Here is a 21,951-nt window from a genome sequence, read left to right on the forward strand (position 1 = left end):
ACGGTATTTCACAGTTAAATAAATTCAACTAGAGTATTCCTTCAACGAGAAAAGAAAAAAAAGAGCAAGGAGAAAAAGATATAGATCTTTCTTTTCGATTTTTAAAGCGAAAGATGCATAAATACTATGGTATATTATTTCCTTATATATCGTTTCCTTTAATACGTATATCCAATACTGAATTTAATTGTACATTTACATAAGATACTTGAATCGTTTCTCATTTCCAACACTTTACCGACGTTATAGTACGCGAAATAATTACATCGCAATATGTGAACGCAACGTACTTTAAATGCCGCGTTCTTGATTCTTTAAATTTCTTCACATTTTTATACAGTCATTCCAATTAAAAAAAGATACACTTTATCTTGTGTGCAACAAAGCTACTTCGTCGATGAAGCGTCAATTAATTGCTTAAACGTATACCTTGTGTAATTTGACGATTCTTGTCTCTTTCACTGCAATAATCGATACTTCCTCCTAGTTTCTCTCAATAGCTCTCCAATCTCAATACGTTCGTAATATCTTAACATCTAACATCACACGCATACGTTTAATAACTATATTTACAAAGAATTTGGCAAGTTTCACGCCACTGGCAATTTCATGTCACTGACAAGTTTCATGTCACTGACAAGTTTCATGCCACTGACAAGTTTCATGCCACTGACAAGTTTCATGCCACTGACAAGTTTCATGCCACTGACAAGTTTCATGCCACTGACAAGTTTCATGCCACTGGTAAGTTTCATGCCACTGGTAAGTTTCACCCTACTGGCAAATTTCGCGCCACTGGCAAGTTTCGCGCCACTGGCAAGTTTCGCGCCACTGGCAAGTTTCGCGCCACTGGCAAGTTTCGCGCCGTCGCCAAATCTAACCGCTATAACCTAGTACAATCCATTTTTTGAACACTGCCAGTAAACGCTGGATTTGAAAGGCCTTTCTTCTTTCTATAAGATTTTTTCAGCATTTTGCTCCTGTCAAATTGAAATAAACGATTATTAGTAAATTTATATTGACATAAGGCGGAGGAAGAATATTATAGAATCTATACTTACGAGGATATACACGGAACCCACCAGAAACTTTGTTCCTTGCCGAAGTCGTTACCCTCCTGTAGGGTTTCTGGTAATTCCTGGTTCAACGTTTCTGGCAAGCCAAGGGTCAGGAAGGCGTGTCCAAAAGACAGCAAACCGAGGGCAACCAGCGGTAAAGATGGATCAATGTCAGCCTAAATTAAATGAAAAATATTCTCCCTTTTATACGCTTCTCTTTATACCTCTTTTAGAAGTAATAGCGATTAATTCCGCTTTCCGCTAATTCCTTAATTTCCCTTCGATTTTCGGGAAATAAATGAATACTTCCATAAGTTCATTTTCGGTAATAACATTACACAAATAATAGTATACTTTGAGGTAAATTTATAATTCAAAATAGAATAACTTACACAATAATCGAGAGTGTCCTCGCAAATATTCCTCTTCGTATTTTCTGTATACTTAATATTCTTTTAAATATTAATAAAGAATATTGGTTGAAGACAGAATTTGAAGAAGTTGTCAGTATACAAAGGATCATTGGTGTTACCTGTATAACGAGATTTTGTAAACATTCGTTTCATTTAGAAACGAAGCTATAGTGTAGTATCGCAAACCTGTAAATAATTACAGACAATAGAAAAGTTACATTTCCTTCGCAAAAAAACGAAACGGAGGAAAATATATCGAAAATCTATCTTGTTTCCGTGATTCGTAAGATCGCAAGAAGAATCCATGGCCGACAAGGAACATAATTTTTCTACAAATTAAACCAACTTAAAAAAACGTATTTCAATAACAGATAATATTAGTCGTAAATTAAAAAAGAGGTTGAGTAATTTTCGGATCGTAGAAATACGATGTCGTTAACAGAAATTTCGATTCACTTATCAGATAAATAACGTAAGGTCCCAAAATGTGGGCGATATAACCGATGATATGGATCAAAGACACGCCCTGAGCTCTCACCACAGTCGGCGGCATTTCCGCTGCATATTGGAAACCAATATTCGCGGCGATATTCACCCCAAGACGCGCTATAATCGCCATGGCAACCATTGTCGAACCTTGAATAAGTTGAGAAATATGTAAATGCCACGATCGCCGCATTCCACGCACGATACATACACCCGATGCGCGCATGGTCCAATTAAAAATTAAATGTCATTCCTGTCGAGTATGTGACGTTGAGAAATAAATGTCAATCGTTAATGGAATAGGATTTAAAGGCGAAAAAGAAAAAGAAAAGAAGAGAAGAAGAATATTTGTATAAAAAAATTTTATAAGATTCGATTATTATTAATACTAAGTAAAATGACCGGATTGTATAATTGTAAATTCTCTATAATACGATTTTAAATAATACGGGTCTATATTATTATGTCGTTCAAGTCTGTTGTCTATAAACGATAAAAGAGAATTCGAAGGAAAGTTTTGTTGCAAGATGAGGAAATAAAAATAGTAAATTGTTTTATAACTACAACGTTCTATTCTAAATACGGATTAAAAAATGTCTATTTTCCACTCCTTAATGTCCTTGAAAACACGGATATCCCCTAACGCTACCGCTTATCTCCTTACTATCTAACAAAAACATTATTCTTGCATCAAGCACGAGCTTTCATTTCTCAATCTCCCAAAGCTTTCACTGGAGAAGCTTCAGAAAAGCGCTTTTTAAAACGACCGTCGATCGATAAAACCGGATTTTTTCTATAAAATTCACCCCCGCTTTCTCACTGCTATTCACACGTTCCTGCTATTTTATTGAATAATATCGATTGACAAGTCATTTATCAAGAAATAAAAAAAAAAAAAGAAAAAATGTTACCAGAAGGGATAGCGATGGCAACGAAGGAGAAAATGCCACAGAGGAACACCGATGCGAAACCCATCCATCGTCTGCCCCATCTGTCAAGGAAAAGGGCGAGTAGAACAGCGGCCGGAAGTTCCGTGAGGGACGCTAAAGAGAACGACGTGAAAACGTCGGGGTCCAGAAGTTTCATGTTCCAAACGTGGCCGTCGAACACCCACACCATCAGCAACCTAGAAAAAAATCAGCCGAGTCATACATAAATCACGCTGGACTTCAAGATCGTTTATTAATCCTTCGCATACTCGTTCCCTCGCGTTTGACGTTTATCGATGCTAATTATATACTTAAGCAGATTCTTAATGACCCACATAAAATGCCCCATATACTCTCTTAATGTTCATTCGAGTAGTTTGTATCTAGTTTATGGTAATTTGTGTCTATTTTAATACTGGTTTTATAAAGACAGGGAAGTAGCGTCGAGGCTGATTGGTAACTTGGTTGAATTAACGGTATAATATAATTGGAATATCGTGAGGCTGAGAGTTAAGAACATATTCTTAGTTAATTTTATTTTAGGAAATGCAGGAAGATTCAGAATTATCATAGTATTAAAAACAAAGAAAATATAAGAAACGTAAAGGAAGTATAAAATTGAATACCTTTCCTATCTACAGGGTGGTTGGTAACTGGTGATACAAGCGGAAAGCGGGTGTCGTACGCGAAAAAAGAAGTCGAAAATATATGTCGGGTTATGGTTAGAATTTTGTAACAACTCTTCACGTGAATTAGCCATTGTTTCACAAAGCCGAGATTATATTTACACGTATATACAGGACTATCACAAAGCTTAACAAATAATAAGTCTAATGAATAATAAGTTTAACGAATGATAAAATTAGTGAATAATAAATTGTATGAATAATAAGTTTAATGAACACTATTAACAATGTCTTTGGGTTCAAACGAATCCACAGTCAACGGGATAACTCTTCACTAAACGTAAACTAATCTTAGGCGCAAAATACGATTGTTGAAAATGCTCGATGTATCACTCTCCAAAGCAATCACACGAATGCCAGCCTCGTGGAATTTTTCTCGCTGTACGATTGCATTTGTTTTCTATACCCGTTTGGAAGCATCGAGAAGGTTCCAAACGCCGTTGCTAGGCAGTTTCTGCCTGAAGTTTGATTATTAATACAACGTATGTCCTATTGTATCGACACCTCCGAGGCAACATCACACGTGGCTAGGCCCGACATATAGAATAGAATTTTTTTTTAATTTTTCCGAGCGAAAATTCAAAGTCGATTTTCTCGAAAACAAAACCTCAAACGAAAAATTTTTATTCTATATCTTCGACTTCTTTTTTCGCGTAGAATCACCCCCTTTCCGCTTGTACCATCAGTTACCAACCACCCTGTATATCTTTTCGTATATGATTGTAAATTTCTCTGGTGTCTTAGTTTTTTCTAAAATAATATTGTAATCATTGCTGAGAATTTACAAGTAAAAAGTTCTAGCTGTGTAGTTTGTTCGATTGATGTTGGAAAGGTTAACTTACCAATAAATGATGAGCATGATAGTGATACGACCAAGTCGTGGCAGCTTGAAGAGATGTAGGACAGTGTATTGATTATGCGATTGATCCTTCTCATTCATCGCCTTGCAACTTTTCTCAAATTCGTCGAATATTTCTTGCTTCACCTCTTTACCGTTCACTTTAGCGAAGTTTTTCAGCATCTCGATCGCTTTGTCCACCCTGCCACTGGTTATGTACCAACTACGGAAGTATATGAAATACGCAAACGTTATAAAAGCCTGTAAGAAATTTTCAAAATTATCACTTTCACCAACCTTTTGTATCGACAAACTTTTTGTGCAAATTTGAATAGAGCTGTCTAGTTACGCATCAATCATTTATTTTGCACAGCTAAAAATGTGATGGCTTATCGAGAGAAAGATGTTGACCTTGAGATGTTTTATTTACGAGACAGAGGAATCGATGTAATAACCGATCCCAAGATAGTATGTATTGTTGGATAAAATATTACCCAATTTAATTCAGCTATAATTTTGGAATTTTTATGGTCCGGTCTCAAAGGACTTTTGATGTTTTAAGAGAAACTTTAACGTAAAAGAAATTTCTTATATTTCTTTGAGGATTATTTTTAAAGAATTTTCCGATGATACGAAGATACAAAAATAATCCAAAGGACGAGGTAAGATTAAATGTCTACTATACTATCGTATACTAATTTACTTACGAAATTTCTTTGTATTATATTTTTATAATGAAAAAGAAATTGGAATTAAACTACCGTGCACTTTCAGGAACAATCCATGGTCCTACAAACGCAACCACCATAGGACACGCGGTGACCATGCTGAGAATCCTCCAATTTGAGATCCAATATGCGATCCAAGGCAGAAGACTCGAGGCTGCCGCGAAATAAAGTCCAAACGACATGTTCGCTACCAGAGTTCGATATTTCGGACCGACATATTCGATCACTGAAAGAATAATTCGTGATATCGTTATTGTATTACATCGTTATAGAAATCTTCCCAAATGTTTCGTCAATTCCGTTTCTTCATTTGATATAATAATATTGTTTCCTTATTTCCTTTAGGTTTGTCCTTTCTTCGTTTTTTACCAATCTAATTTCAAATATTCAGACTTATTTGTAGATTTTATAAATCATTAACATCGACAATGTAAGATCGTTTTGAATTAAAAAGAATTTTAAAAGGAACACTGCTTTCATCTCAATATCGAACGGAGAGTGCCTCAGTAATCGTGGTATAACCGAAGATTATTCTCCATAGGGAAATAGGTCACTCGAAAGATACAATTTCATACCAGAAAAGTATACAGAATTAAGTATCCTGCCGTTTAAAATAAAATATCTTAAAGTATCCCTAGACACATGTAATTTTAATACCAAACTAGATATACAATTACACAACAAATTTCAAATTACGAGATATAATTCCAAAATATAAAGTTTCAGTAAAATCATTTACCATTAAATATCTTAAAATTGATATCGTAAAATTCGAATAAAAATTTGACTTAAGAAAAAACAAACCGACATAGGGCAATAAACATTTATTCAAACACGTCATAAATAGTTAATCGTTACGTAAAACGGGACCGATACCGGTGCCTCATTATTAGGTCATAAATTATAGTTTTCCTATTCTCAACAGCTTTTTCTCTCTTATAATTTTCTCGATGACTCACCGATAATGAAAAGCACGTTGAAGCAGTTATCGAACGAGGTACCGACGACTAATCTCGCCAGACAGAAGCTCCAGAAGCTGTTGCAAAACGCACTGCCGACAGACGCGATGAAACCAACCGCGTTACACGCAACCAACGCCGGAATTCTGCCACAATGGTCGGCTATGTAACCGAATATTAAGCCTCCAAGAATGCTGCCGACGAAGAAGGCCGATTGTGCTGCTGAGCCGAGGAATGCGTGGTCGCATACCCATTCCAGCTGAAACAGAAAAGGGGGATGCTTTATGATTGCGGCTAGTTATGAAAAAACACCGCGTGGTTGGAAAATCGATAGAAGGTGAAGAGAATAAGGAAGACGACGAAAGGACGAGTAATAAATTCCGTAGTTTTTTAATATCATCAGAATTGAGAACCTGAGTCGTAGGTTAGTTAATTGTAGTCTTTTGGTAATATTTTTAGTAATAAAATAGTAGAGGTTGTTTGCATAATTCTTGGATATGATTAGAGAATTTGTCATAGTGGAAGGAATATAAATTTGTTAAGTAGAAGATAGTATCTCCCGATTTAAGCAGGACTTTTTAGTAATAAAATAGCAGAAATAGAAATTAGAAATAATAATAATAACAATAAATATTCGATAAAAATTTCTTGAGTCGTAAGAAGTTACCAAATGCGTATTTATACGTTCAATTCGAAATATCTGTCTATTGTACAGTTGTAACTTTCACTTTCCGATTTATGCGATATTATATAAACGGATTCATGTTCGTGATTTAATACGCCGAGACGTACAAATAATTAAGGATGACAAGGTTAATTTTATGTTCCGCTATAAACGAGCTCTGTTAAGATGCAAACAGCATAACAAGTAATTACACCTACGTCTAAGTTCGTGCAACCAACAAGGACTTCTTTTATAATGACTGCATTATATGCTATCGTCAGCAGCTTTACGAAAGACCGTAAATATTTATAGAACGACGGCATGGTTTTATTGGCCAGGATGGGTCTGCCTCTCTGATACCACTCTCCAATATGTCGGTATAGTTCACATTGTACATGTTACATCGCGAAAACGAAGTCGCACCTTCCGCCAGCAATTCCTCACTCGACGCTGGAGGGATCGATAGTGCAATCCTACATAAAACAAGAATACGTTACATTAACGGTGATGAAATTTGCAAGAAGTATTTTTAAGAATACTAATTTTCGTTTGATTTTCTTATCTTTTTTTAAATAACCAAGGAAAAATGACAGCAAATGGTAGAGAGAGGGAGAGAAATGGGAAAAATAAGATGAAAATTCTACTCAAAAGTGCATAGTTTTTAATCCTAATCTTAAATTAGTCCAATTCCTTGAAACTTAATTCGAATCCTGTTTAAATAAAAAAAGTGACAAAAGTAATATACATAACAATATAAAAATCTATAATAATTTCTCTAATAAAGAATAACGACGATATCAGTAACAGTAATAACACATTATCTTTAATAGTGTTTACATTTCTGCATTTTAAAATTTTCTGTAAAAGTAAAATTCGCATAAAAATCCGCGGCCTACTTATTATTTATAAATCTGCTGTTTCAAAAAAAAAAAAAAAAATCAAAAATGGGAAAAGTGAAAGAATAAAGTAACAGGAAAACAAAAGCACAAAATACAAAAGAGGAAAAGAGACAATGACCGTAAAAATAGGAACAAAGGCAAGAGCTGGAAGGACGATCGTCCCGTATCTATTGCACTCCGAGGCATTCGAATTGTGTTGGGATTTAATTACCGATCGCTGCACGTATCGGTGAGTCTATTTCCAGACAAATAAACGGTACGCGGGGAGATTCGAGAAATTGTGCGAAACGAACGATTTTCCTCGTTGACGGATCGTAGAAAACCAGATCTCGCATGCGTCGTCAAGAATGGTAACACGATTCGTTGGAATCGTGCCATCCAGACATCCTATCCTTTCGCCGGTAATTCCTTACGTTCTTGAAATAGAACACGTGAAAAAGACGTTGATAATAGTATAACTATGGAATCGCGATTTCCAACTATTTTTATCTCGTCGCAAACTGGTTACAGGTATTGTTACGTCGCGTAACATTCTACCTAGCCGAGGCCACACACCGCAGGCAATATGGCAACCAGATGTCTTCGGATACTCGCAGCGTATCCTCCATAGTTTCAAGGACCTTCCATAAATTTCATAGATTTCCTAGAAAAGGTCCTTCAAACGAAACAAACATCTGTTTCCGAGGAATTTCTAGAGACTATTGTCTACCACGGCTTAACAAGGGAAAGTTAGTTTTTCTCACGTACGCTGCAACTTTCCTCCCACTAACCACTTTCTCTCGAGGGCGGTTAAGACCCTTCGTCTAACCAATTAACGACGAAGCCTACTCCCTCACTCTCCTAACTCAAATCGTCACGAACAAATCCGATGGTCCCGTGCGCTAGACACACCCATCCTTAGCGTTCCTCCGACACATTATCGTCTCCCAAGACAGTACTGATTTTACATCCTTCGAACGGTCAACACCCGCAGATCAGTCACTCACTCATCTCGTACACACTCACCAGCGTAACTGCCTTTGTTATAAGTTGTTGGAATAAACGGTGAAATATAACTTACTACTGTGTCATATTCATTCAAACACCTCTGTTATCCTAACCGAAACAGGGGAACGACTACTTCGCGGCGTCGATTCACCGAATCGTAGCGAGAATTTACGCCTCTCGCTGACGCGTTTTCCTCGCGACCGCGTCTCTCCGCGAACGGTCGTAACATTTGGTCCTTCGAGCCGGATCATCAGTGGCAGTGGATAGTTTTGTCACCCATCCGGTCGAAACATTCGATCTTTCGAGCCGGATTCAGTGACAAGTGAAAAGTGTGGACACGTAACCGGTCGAATCATTCGATCCTCAAAGCCGCATCACGCGTCAAGTGAAATGCGCATACCAGTGACACCCACTATCATACAGTGCCACGTGAATCCAACATAACCAGCAGCGGAAGCGCCCCCCCCCAGCGAGGTCAGTAACGTCAAGGATCGTCACCCTTGAAGAGGTATAATTCGGTGGTTAAAACGCAACCACGCAACCTCCTGCCGCAACTGGACAATCTTCAACAGAAGTAAGTTATAACCATTCCACTCTCACTTATCTAACAAACAATGGCAACCGGAAACGCAGAGAAAATCACCTCCTTGCATCGGGAGCGAAGCAATCTAAGCGACCAATTCCAGGCCGTATCGAAATCACTCGACGAATACGAACAGTCTGGTCTGCACTACAAGGCCACCTTAATAACTTATCGAAAACAAGTCGACGACATTTGGAAACGGTTTAACATTGTCAACGACCAATTACTTGAGCTCGACGACTTCGCACCTGTGGACTTACTCGATGTCTATGTGGATCTGGTAGTACGATTGAGCACTCTCATCGAACTTAATTCTTCCTCAACGGATGCCTCCAAGAGAGTAGCGAATCCAAAACCTCCGGAATGCAGCAACAAAGCTCCTAGCAGGTTCCAGAGACCACCGATCCCATCGCACGACACGCGAAGCTCATCGTATCACACTCGCAACGTGTCGCCTACACGCGACTTGAGAACAATCACGCTAGCATCGTCGCTACATGAACAATCTGATTCAACGCTGCCAAACGCCTTAAATCAGAAAACGCTTCCCATGCGGACCTCATCGCGTGACACTCACAACGTGTCACCCACCCGAGACCCAACGACAACCTCGCTCACATCATCAGCATCGCAACAATCTGATTCCACGCCATCAGACGCCTTGAATCAGACAACCGCTCAAGAGTCTCTGGATCAACAGACGGATGAAACCTTACCAGCCGACATGCCGTCTCCTACTACATTATCGCCGAAATGGAGCACACCGACGAATGGGCTGAAACAAAACATCATACTCGTCGATGTCAGTGCAGCCTACAAGGTGGACCACTTGCTCTCAACGCAACAACCCTTAGGCCTGGCCATCCATTTTCCCTGGCAGCTACGGCACCTACGGACGGCAACGACTCATACGGAGCCGAGCATCTTGGACCGAGATGCAAAATCTTCCCACTCCAGATCCAAACCTAACCAAACGGAAGGTAAGATGTCTCTAATTCTGTCTTTCGCAGAAAACTGGACCACGCCGGTCCAACCACCAATCATCATCAAGAAGGCGCGATACGAATGGGTCAGCGGGGGGAGCCCTGTCCCCCAATCCACCGAAGACCTCCTTCACGTCTTCATTGTGCAACCACACACGGATTTCACGTGCCTTTGTGAAATCGGCGAGCTGTACAACGACACCTCCTGGGACGAGGTGTCTCACAATACTTCATGGGCCGAGCTGTTTCACGACACTTCCTGGTTCGCGAACCGCAATAGAAAATCGCCAGGCAATGCAGATGACCACGGCGATCCAGAACGCAAGGAAGACAACATATCCTCAACGCACCGGACTTTCGACCGTATCTTCGAAGTCACCCTGGCGACAACGGCCTCATCCAGACTACCACAAGTCATACGGCAACGAGCATCTTGGAACGACGTGCCACACAGCTCGTCCTACCAACGAGCCAACCCGATCAAGCAGAATAAGGACAATCAGCAATCAACAAGGAGTCGGGCGGCTGCTCCAATTAACTCCACCTTTAATGAAATTTTGATCGGTACCCTCTCAACGGGGGGAGGATGTTACGCCAGGCGACTCTCTGCCTGGCCCAGGTCACACACCGCGGGCCAGACGGACACCAGATGTCCGCTCTTCCGTACGGCGTACCCTCAATAGCCTTAAGCATCCGTCATAAACCCGAGTCACTTGCCTGCTAAGGTCCTTCAAACAAACATCTGTTTCCGAGGAATTTCTCGAGACTATTGTCTACCACGGCTTAACTAAGGAAAGTTGGTTTTTCGCACGTACGCCGCAACTGTCCTCCCACTAACCACTTTCTCTCGAGGGCGGTTGAGACCCTTCGTTTAACCAATTAGAAACGAAGCCTATTCCCTCACTCTCCTAAATAACATCGGCACCAACAAATCCGATGGTCCCGTGCGCTAGACATACCCATCCTTAGCTTTCCTCCGAGACAGCATCGTCTCCCAAGACGGTACTGATTTTACATCCTTCGAACGGTCAACATCCTTCGAACGGTCAACACCCGCAGATCAGTCACTCACACATCTCGTACACACTCACCAGCGTAACTGCCTTTGTTATAAGTTGTTGGAATAAACGGTGAAATATAACTTACTACTGTGTCATATTCATTCAAACACCTCTGTTATCCTAACCGAAACAGGGGAACGACTACTTCGCGGCGTCGATTCACCGAATCGTAGCGAGAATTTACGCCTCTCGCTGACGCGTTTTCCTCGCGACCGCGTCTCTCCGCGAACGGTCGTAACAGGTATCTCCCCCACTCCCGTACGACACGATATTTACATATGCATTTACATATACAACGCAATACCTGGGTTTTCCTGATTCAATAAACACAGTTGTTTCGTGCAAGTTATCAGATATTATATTGTGGTTTTAAAGAAACAAATTGTCGCAATGCGATACGTTATCACAGCTGAGAAAATGGAAATCTCCGTGCAAGTGGAAGATTCTGTCGTCGAGAATATTTATTGCGACCTGCATGGAAAACAAACAGGCTTTCGAGAAGCCTGGTTTAAACTACGTGCACGTGACTTGAACAGATATGTACATGTTGGAATACAACGATATCAGTCGCATGCGGATAGAGTGTTTGATCATACAGATTCTTCCATTCGTTGCCAGCGCCATCCCCACCAGCGTGCGTTCGTGAGATGCACCACGGCAGTTGGCACGTGCATGCTTTTTCAAAAAGACGCCGGAAGAAGCGTGAGGATATGAATGGAATATTCTAGACGGGCACGTCGAGAAGCTACTAGAAGGTTCTGTGCCACATGTGACGCCACACAGACACCCACACAGGTCACACTCATTACTGCATAGAGAGTGGGGCTCTAAACCTTTTCAAGGGCCATGGGTCACTAAGCCAGTCTGTGAATAACTAGCCAACTGTCTACATTCCAGAACGCACATTTATAACTCTCGAAATAATTGTTTAATAAATATCACATTGTATTATTTCAACATAAACATTGTGTCTTCCACAGAATATTAATCCTAATTCCAAGATTCAATTCTAACAGTACATATGCATATAAATTGTCTCCTATAGAAGGTGGTTAATTCTAGACATCGAAAGGAACGTCTTTAATGAAAACATGTATTGATTTGTTATACGATCAACATGATTATTGACCATTTCGATCTGCCGGAGCTGAAAATGTCTATCGCGTAACAGGGTAAATTCGAACATAAAGAAACTATGTAGGATCGTTCGTTACGTATAACTCAATAATTCAAATAAGACAAATTGCACATAAAGTGTCACTTACTTTTGTTTGTCTGTGAGGTTCCATCGTTCGAGTTCCGGAACGGTACACCAGTGTTCAGCTGGCAATAGCGTGATGAAGAACTGCGTGAAGTAGAGGAACGCGTAGACGAAGGTGAAGGAGCATGATGAAAAGGAACCATTGGTAGCGGCTGGCCTCGCCAACGTACGGTAGTATGTCGTCGAAGGTTTCGATCTTCGGACGTTCGCCCTCCTCGGCTTTTACGGACTCCGTCATGACTGTCATTATCTCGATATCTGCGAATCAATGATCCTCGATCACCTACTTAACTCGAATTACACGTTACGAGGAAACTAAGTTCAAGGTGAATGGGGTATTATTAGGTCGTCGAATAAATTCGTGTTGCAATGCGTTCATACCTTTTTATGTGTTTTACGAATACAGATCGATAAACGATCAAGGTGATCGATCTTATGATATACAGTGGCTCACGGAAGTACTCGAACACTTTCATATCACGAAACGTTCTATAATTTCGTTAGCACTCTAACGAGATACGATTATCGAGATTATAATAGTAAAATTTGGAATCAATCTGAGATTGTATATTGAAGATATATATACATGAGACAATGTATATATATTTCGCAAATATATATGTTAAATGAAAAATTAATATGTATATAACACATGATGATGATTTTACTACGTACATCGTGGCTTATTATTCTTATTAATTTAGCGAATAATTGACTGCTCAAATACTCTGGTAATTTTTATATATAAAATAACAATAATATATGTTTCCAATAAATATATGAAATTTCTATATACACGTTTAGATCTGTTTCAAATTTTCTCAATGTAATTACGACGATCGTGTCTCACTTCAGTGTCAATGAAATCTCAAAGTGTCTCGTATAAAAATCACCAAAGGTTTGTTTAAGTGCCCGAGTACTTTCACGTGAGCGACTGTTGTTTTAGTAGCAAGTTCTCTTATGTCTATCTCTTCGTTACATTTAGCCGGATAATTTCTCATGTTTATCAACGTGTTATGATCTTTCTCTTATTAAGCGGAGGAATCTCTTCTTCGCTAAATTTTCTTAAACGGGTTCAAGGTGAGGTGAACCACATTGTTGAAATCAAGATGAAGAAGATGAAATCTAAAGTCGAGATGAAAGGAAGTAGATGTTTGTATTGTCTAGATATATTGCCATGCTACTTTTTGACACGATATAATCTTAGGTAAAGGCTAATTCAAGGTGATACAGAGTGTACTGGAAAAAGTGATTTGAATTTGCTAGAGAGGAAGAGAAAAGGAAAGATCCTTGAACATTTTTGCAAGGTTATTGCAAAATGGAGGATACTATCGAAGGCTTATTGCTGTCACTTGTACGTTCTAACTGGAGTGTCCTTTAAATAATTTGCTTCTTATTAGATCCTTTTTGCAAATAGGAAGATAATATTTTTGGGACGTGAGGATTGTTAAATAAAAATGTAATGTAATCAGATGTAAATTGTCATTGGAATAGAAGAGTTTGTTTAGAAGAAATGATCATGAAATACACAAAATGTATCGTGCGTAATGTGTAAATAATAATTAATTCTAAAGACAATTAATAAAAATTTTAAATAATAGAGCACCATACCTCCGGTTCCTGCTTATTTTGACACTGTGCAGAATGTCACACGATTGTTGCCTTTTTTTTTTAAAGATTATTCAGTTAAGAAACAAGCACCAATAAAAAAGCAATTATAGTTAATTATTAAAAAATCCAAGTAGGTATTACATAAATAAAATTATCAAGGAAGATATTTATCGTAAAGATTGTGTGCTTATGAAAGAAGTAAACGAAATTATTGTAGCGCCATAGTAATTTGTATGAATCTTTGAATCTTGTTTAAATAAAATTTTCGATAAAAATTTGATTCTATCAGTGAACGATTACTACAGTTAATTACTGGATAATTAAAACAAGTAAGTAAAATTATTGTTACAATAATCCCGACAAATTCGTGATATTATTCAACTAGAATCGTTAAGAAAAAATTCGACACCGTTAGCGAACGCCATTTTACTTTTACTTCACGAAGGCCAACGTTATAAACGTTGAATCAAGAGCAATCATTTTCAATATAAAATATACGCGCGAAAGCTTTTGCTCCCTTTGATAATTGAATCCTTAATTTGCCGCCAATTAAACTCTTTCCCAACCACCTTCGTCTTCTAAGAAACCTTTTATACCCCAAAGAGAAATCCCCTTTTGCACAAACTCGCTTTTTTTCAACCATCGTACAACACGATATGATATTTACACCGTGCAATTTACACGATTCAGATCTCAATCTTGCAAATCATTTCGAAAATAGATCGATGATTAAATCGATTATAAAATCGTCCCTGCAAGTTTTAATTGATTAATTATTTCTTTATTTGATGAAATATTATTTATTATTTAAATATCGTTAATTTACTGGCGTTCAATGAAATTTCTCGTAGAATTAAGTTCGTTTAAAATATTATTAATTTAATGACATTTTTTGTAAGATAATTGCGGTTAGATTTGATCTTTCACGAAATCTACGAGATGATCGCGTTCGATTAATCACCGATGTAGCGCATATGTAAAACAATTACAACAGTCCATACATAGATGTTTCATAAGTGTAGATGATTATTTATTACGGTTCTGTGTAATTAATGTTCGTTGCGATTACCACGAACTTAGATAAAAAAAAGAGTATTAATGACGAGAGAACCGGAAGTGACCAGTCCGTGACATAACTGTTATTTTCTAGGGGCTTGGTAACATTTGCATAAATTATTTCGCGTATACTGTAACGCACTTTACGTTACAACGGTATGCCGATGGACACGAGAAAAGAATTTTTCTGCCACAAATTGAATGGCATTTTTGGCGATAATGATTGTGTGGATGATTACTTTAATTGAGATTCTAATCGAGATTCAAGTGATATATGAAGTTTGTACTTTCCAATAGGATACATTGAGAAAAATGTCTTCGAAAGAGAATATGCTATTTTTGAATACACCATTTTTTAATAAGTCTAACAAATTCTGGATCTTTTAATTCACAAGGTTGCAAATCTCCAAATTGTTCAGTCTGAATTTTCGAATCTTCTAATCTCACGATCTTCGAATTTTCTAATCTTCGAATCATTAAAAATCCTAATTTTCATAGAATTTTCAAGGAAGCTATAAAATAAAAATATAAAATATAAAATAAGAAAATTTGAAAAAGATACATAATGCGTTCGATCCAACACCATTTGCTCATAGTAAAAAAAAAAAAAAAAAGATAAAAGAAATTGTATGCAAAATAGGTAAACGTATTATAGTATTAGTCAATTATAGCAGATTGCTATCATTAATCAGTAATTATCCGAGTCGTAGCTGCATCTGTATATACATGAAGTATACAACACTAAAAATACATTTTCCTTAACAAAAATACTGAATAAACACATTCCTACGTAGCAACTAGTCAGCTGTGATAAATTGTTCGCTTTGAACAACGATCGACTAAGTTAGCATTGATTTCCGGATTGTGCGTAAAGCGTGCAATAAAACGAACACGTGTTTATCCCTAACGTTAAGCCAGGACCACCTAAATTAATACGAATTTTCCCATCAGGTACCGTCCTTATTCTGACAAAAAAATGCAAGCGATATTTGTGCATGTAAATAATTTGTCTGTGTGTATATATAATAACTTATATGAAACAAGTATTGCGATATTTCTCGTACATTGCTAGATATAATGATTTTAAATAATTCTGGCTCAAAAATTCGATTAAGAATTACATTGCAATTTCTAGAAAATTGTTACAACATTAAAAAAGCGAGATCCCTTAGAATATGGTATATCAAAAAAATCTTACAACCAATAATTTTACGATTAAAAAATGTAAGAAACCTCCCCAAAGTAATCGATCCGTGAAATTAATGAGAAACGTATGCTCCAGCAAAAGCTACGCGCGAATATTGAACACAGCTTCAAAACCGACCTTTTCCGATTGAAAACGCATAGCAGAGTAGCAATAACTCGTCCACCGACGCACCAATGAAAATGGAGGCTCGTAACGATCGTCATAACTCGAGTGACTTAACGATCTCAGGACGATCGTTATCGACCGATCGCTTCCGTTCCGGCCTGGACGTTTAACAACGAGGACAAGCGTGTGTCAAACGTTCTCGGTAACCGGTTACACAAAAGTGCGCACCTTGAACAACTATTACATCCCAGAACTAATTAATAAGAGCGATCATGGCTAGCATGGATACATATAGTTTGCATACGTGATTTTTCCCTGCGGGGCCAGTTTTCTCGCCTTCGAATCGATCAGGGAAGGCGATCGTGATCGCGATCGAGCCATTGAAATTCATTCGATGCACACGAGATACAGCATAGCGTTTTGATCTCGCGGAACTCGCACAAACTACAAAGTCAAACTTACAGACTCGTAACAATACAAAGTGGAACGATCGTTTGGTTTCACTTCCAACCGTAAGTCTTCCTATTGATTGGTGTTCTTCTTGGTCGTAAGGGAAAACGAAGAAAAGAAAGGAAAGAAATCTGTTATTAATATTGGAATACCATCGTTTTCGAGGAATTATCGTTCTATTTATTTATTTATAATGGCGTTATCGAGTTAATTGTTTCTTAATATGATACATTAAAACACTTATTGTAGTCGATAGAAACAGAAATTTTATTTAAGATTGCAATCCCAATTATCTGATTTTCCTGACGGACAATTTATATGGATCGATTGGAATTCATATAACAAGAGTTCACCAATTTTCTTCGCTACTCATCATTTTTCGTTCGCGTGATACGAGCTCATGTTCAAGTGAGTGCTTCAAATCGGTAAAAGTTCGATTAATTAATCGAGTTCTACCATATTTAACGCGAATAAGCTTTTGCATAATAAGCAACGAATGAAATAAAAATTTGTTGTAATACACAATGAGTAAGTTAGATTAATTATCGCTTTATATGATAAAAGTCCATGGTCCAGCGACAACATTGGAATTATTTTTTTCTTATTCATCTTGGAATTTATGATTGTTTACGGCGTTCTTTTTTGCGACAAATTGAGCTTATGGAAGTAATTTCTCTTCTAGAAAAATTGAACGCTAACGCCGTGTGCCAAGATAATGTGCAAGAACTAGTGTACAAAGAGTTAATCATTTTGGCTTCTGAAAGACTATATGAGTCACGGTTGTCCTATTTTTGTTGCTTAATTGCAGTGTTTGACCACCTGTTCTAGAATAGTGAGTTTACCTCTCACTGATCGGCATCGATTGGTATTTTGTAGTACAGTGCTTTGTTAGTCGATCGTGGCATTTAAACATACCAAGTTCATGGAGAAGAAGGCAGTTTTCTAAGTTTACGTTCTTTAGAAAAACATAATTTTATCATTAAAACGTCCGACCTTTTGATACCCATCTAAATATGTTATACATAGTCTCGATAAATATCACGATAATGGATAAGTATATATAGTCGCGTTTCTGTTCCAATAAAAGTGAACACTGATGCTATCGAAAACACTTGTATATTTTTAGAAATTCCAAAAACAACAAATCCGATGTCAGTGATTTTGTCTGATTTGCTAGTTTCTAGCGTTAAGATTGAATACACAGCTGGCAAATTTTCTATTTCAAAGATCTATTTAACTTTGTGATTAAACAGCTTTCTACAAAGTTTTGCGGATTTGTTAGTTATCTTCGAAAGAATAAGCAAGCTTTAAAGGACTTTGATCTAGTAAGTTTATTCCTCTTCAACCTTATACTTAATCATAAAGTAACGCTATAATTAGAAAATCAACATAAATGGATTTCTTCTGTCTAACCTTCTTTAAAATAATTAGCTGTTAAATGAGCCAGAGTTCTAGGAAATCTCTGATGCTGTTGATCTTTAACGAGATACAGATATCTGACAGATACTATCAAAATTCTATAGACGTCTATCCTTCAACTCTCAGCATACCAATGTTTATGCCATCATCGACGTTTCTTCACAAAGGGTCCTTAAAGAACTTTATGATTCTGTTACTCCTAAGTTACTTTGTACTGTTATTTTTTTGTCATAATAGTGCCTACTAGAAATGTTTACCTAGTATATAAGTTTCACTATTATTACCATTCTATCGTATGTTGTACTCGGAGTTAGTCACAGTTTCTCACAAACGTCTAACTTACTCTTAGTTATTCTGGCACAGACGCTGTGTTTCACTTACTGAAAAAATAAACAAAAAAAGCAAAATGATGTACGTAATATACTAAAACATTCTAAGATACCGTGGTAATTTTTCTATTTCTTGTGTAAATCATTTCAACTTGTTTTTTTAATGTTTTTATTCCTAATTGGTACACCGAAATGGATGTAGCAAATGTATATCACGGTATTATCCAAATAGCCTAATATCCGAACGTTCTATTATCCAAACACAATATTTCTTCGTAACGAATGCCCTTTTTCGTTTCAAATATGTACATACGTATGTCGTCAGTGTTCATACACAATGTACTCTTTCCTTGATTTGATTCATTGAATTGTGATTATACGAATTTGGTATGAAACTAGGAAGCGGTCTAACTATCGCAGGAAAATACGATGTAAACGAGAAAACTGGAAAGTGATGTAAGCGCAACAAAATTAGCAAAAATACACGATATTGGAGAAGCCAGAGTCACAGACATTAAAGGAAGAAAAACATAATTGAAAATTCTTCAAAGCACGTAGATTCCTCGAATGTTGGCAACGGTAGAAAGCCGCAAGTATTCTGATGTAATGAAATGTTTCACGTAGACGATAATAATGGCGATTTTATATAAATGAAAACAGCAGACGAAAACTCTAATAAAAAGATATCTTCTCATGCCGAAGCACTCGTGGCACTCGTAGAAGAACTCCGATAATTCGAAGTACGATAAAGAACGTAACTCTGTGTAGTTATTTACGTTGAAAAAATTATCTGATTATGGATTCATAAATATTTAAAGAATCTGTCGATTACTCTTAAACTGTATTTGGATAAATGAAATTTCGTCTTCCTATTATTTCAGAAAAGAGAGGCTCTACTACATTGTCTGCAGTATGTTTCTAATAATTAGTAAAATATCTGAACTAAATAAATGTAGACGTGAAAGTCACTGCACATCAGTATATTAAAGGTCAACACAAATACACTGACTGTCACATCACGAAGACATTTTAAAGAACTAATAAGGACAAAATTGTTTATTTAACAAGTCAAAATCTCGATCAATTAACGGACCACCATTATATCGTGATATTTAACGAAACTTCCAATCTTAAGAGCCATATATTATTATATTATAGCAGTGTTATAGCAGTCATTGGCTCGGATTTTAATTAAATTGGTCGTGAAAGTGAGAAGAAGTAAAGAGACCGAGTAATCACGAAGAAAAGGTATGTATGTAACTTGATCGAAGCAAATACCAAACTTTTAGTTGTTATCTTCAACGATGGAAATTTGGTCATCTAAGTAGGTTATCGACGCAAGTGTTAATGAGAGATAAAACACGATTGGAGCAATGAAAGAACTTCATTTTCTTCCTTCTTCGCAAAATAGCAAATATACAGTAGCTCACATGAAAATATCTGAATATTTGTGCAAACATTTTGTAAATATATCATGTGTATTATGTTCGCGATCAATGAATATCGCAGTAGCTCCTATATGAGTTTTCAGATTGACTAAAAATTTGACTGACCTACAATAGTCATGTCTCATTCCGATACTAAAGAAATTTTTAAATATTTTATGTAACGCATACAATAAAGATACGTAAGTTATCTATGCTAAATGCTGAAATACTTATAGAAGTCCTTTATGGATATAGTAGATATTATAATATGTGTGTTAGGCGAAACATTTTGAAGTTTAATTATCACCGTAATGAGACACGGCTAAGATAACACAGGTACGGTTATATCGAACAAGTTTTTCCCGATATACTTCATAATGTTCCGTGTAACAGATAACATACATTATACACCAAAGCCTTTTACGACCAGCGTTCAAATACTTTCACGACGAACCACTGTACCAAAATTCAAGTCTCACGCGACACATCGATACGAATGATCGGTGCAAACAAACGTTTACCTTTTCCACGATCGTCCGAGAGCAACGCGAAACTTCACTAGGCGTATCACAAATCTCGTCGTGGTTTTGTTTCTAAAACGAGAAACTCTCTGCAGAAGTCACAGAAATAAAATGAAATCTAGCTTCTTCACTTTTGTCCGACTCGATAAGTCGATTTCGAACAAACTTTACTCTTTTCTTCTTCTTCTTCTTCCGGATGTCTTTTCACTGTTTCAACAGGATAAAACGGAAATGGGAAAAATAACAAAAGAAATCGCGGATCGCAACGACTCTCGTGATCCTGTGATCCAAGTCCAGGACACGTGCTCGATCTCGATCGTCACAATGATCTTGGGTGCACGGATCCTCGATTTTTCGGACGCCGCGCTACATCGTCGTTTAAAAGGGGGCACGCACCGACTGTTCGCCGCGTGGACAATTAGCGGGGCTTTATAGCGTGTGCAAACGAAAGCGGAGCCCCACCAGCGTCGTGTGTGCGGCTATTGGACGATGACTTTGGTCCCCGTGGATCGTCCTGTCGACAGCAACGCCGAAGTCGAAGACGTCACTGGAGAACTGCGGGGATTTTACGATTCCAAAGAGCCGCTTCTCCTGTTGCACCGCGACCGTTGGGTTTTCTCGTGACTCGTTTGCACGCTTTTTTCCCTTCTCGCTCTTCTCACTACCACCGCAATCTTCTTTCTCTCTCGTCGCTTTGTCGCGACACGTATACGCGACCGGAAAGCGAGAAACATAAACTGGTGACGCGCAGGTGAGTGTACCTTCCGAGAACGTTGCGACGTTGTTGCATGGTTTGATATGTTTCCTCAAACTGTGTTTGGTTAACTAACTTAATTCGCCTGTTGGTGACTCATGGAAATTTGAGTGATATTACGAGGTGAAGTTGCGGAGTATTTGGAGTGAGAATTTGTGAATTTCCTGTGTTTCACCATGTTACGTATGGTAATTTACAGTGTTGTTTGTATAGTATAGTACAGATTGGAAGAGATACAATAATAAGCAGACAGCTAGGCTGGTTAATTGATCAGGAATATTAATTGAGTATGAATTGTTTAGCAAGAAAGAGAAAAAGGTATAATTCTAAGTTGCTTTGCTGCGTACATTGGGATTTATGATATACGAAAGATCGATTTCTTTCAGGTAGGAAAGAATGATTATAAAATAGAAATTATTACGTAATTTTTAGTATCGCAGGTTTACCGTGGTATTGAATTCGGCTAATGATATGTGAACTGGAAAAACAATGATCATGTGAATCAAACGTTGATTATCCATCCGTCGAAGCGTTAGT

The 21,951-nt window shown here is 37.6% G+C and overlaps 1 pseudogene; it reads right to left on the reverse strand.

The window, feature by feature from the left end:
- Positions 1–831: 831 nt before the first annotated feature.
- Positions 832–21,173, reverse strand: LOC126875992 (organic cation transporter protein-like; annotated as a pseudogene).
- Positions 21,174–21,951: the final 778 nt, after the last annotated feature.

This window comes from Bombus huntii, unplaced genomic scaffold, assembly GCF_024542735.1.
Source record: "Bombus huntii isolate Logan2020A unplaced genomic scaffold, iyBomHunt1.1 ctg00000061.1, whole genome shotgun sequence".
NCBI lineage: Eukaryota > Metazoa > Arthropoda > Insecta > Hymenoptera > Apidae > Bombus > Bombus huntii.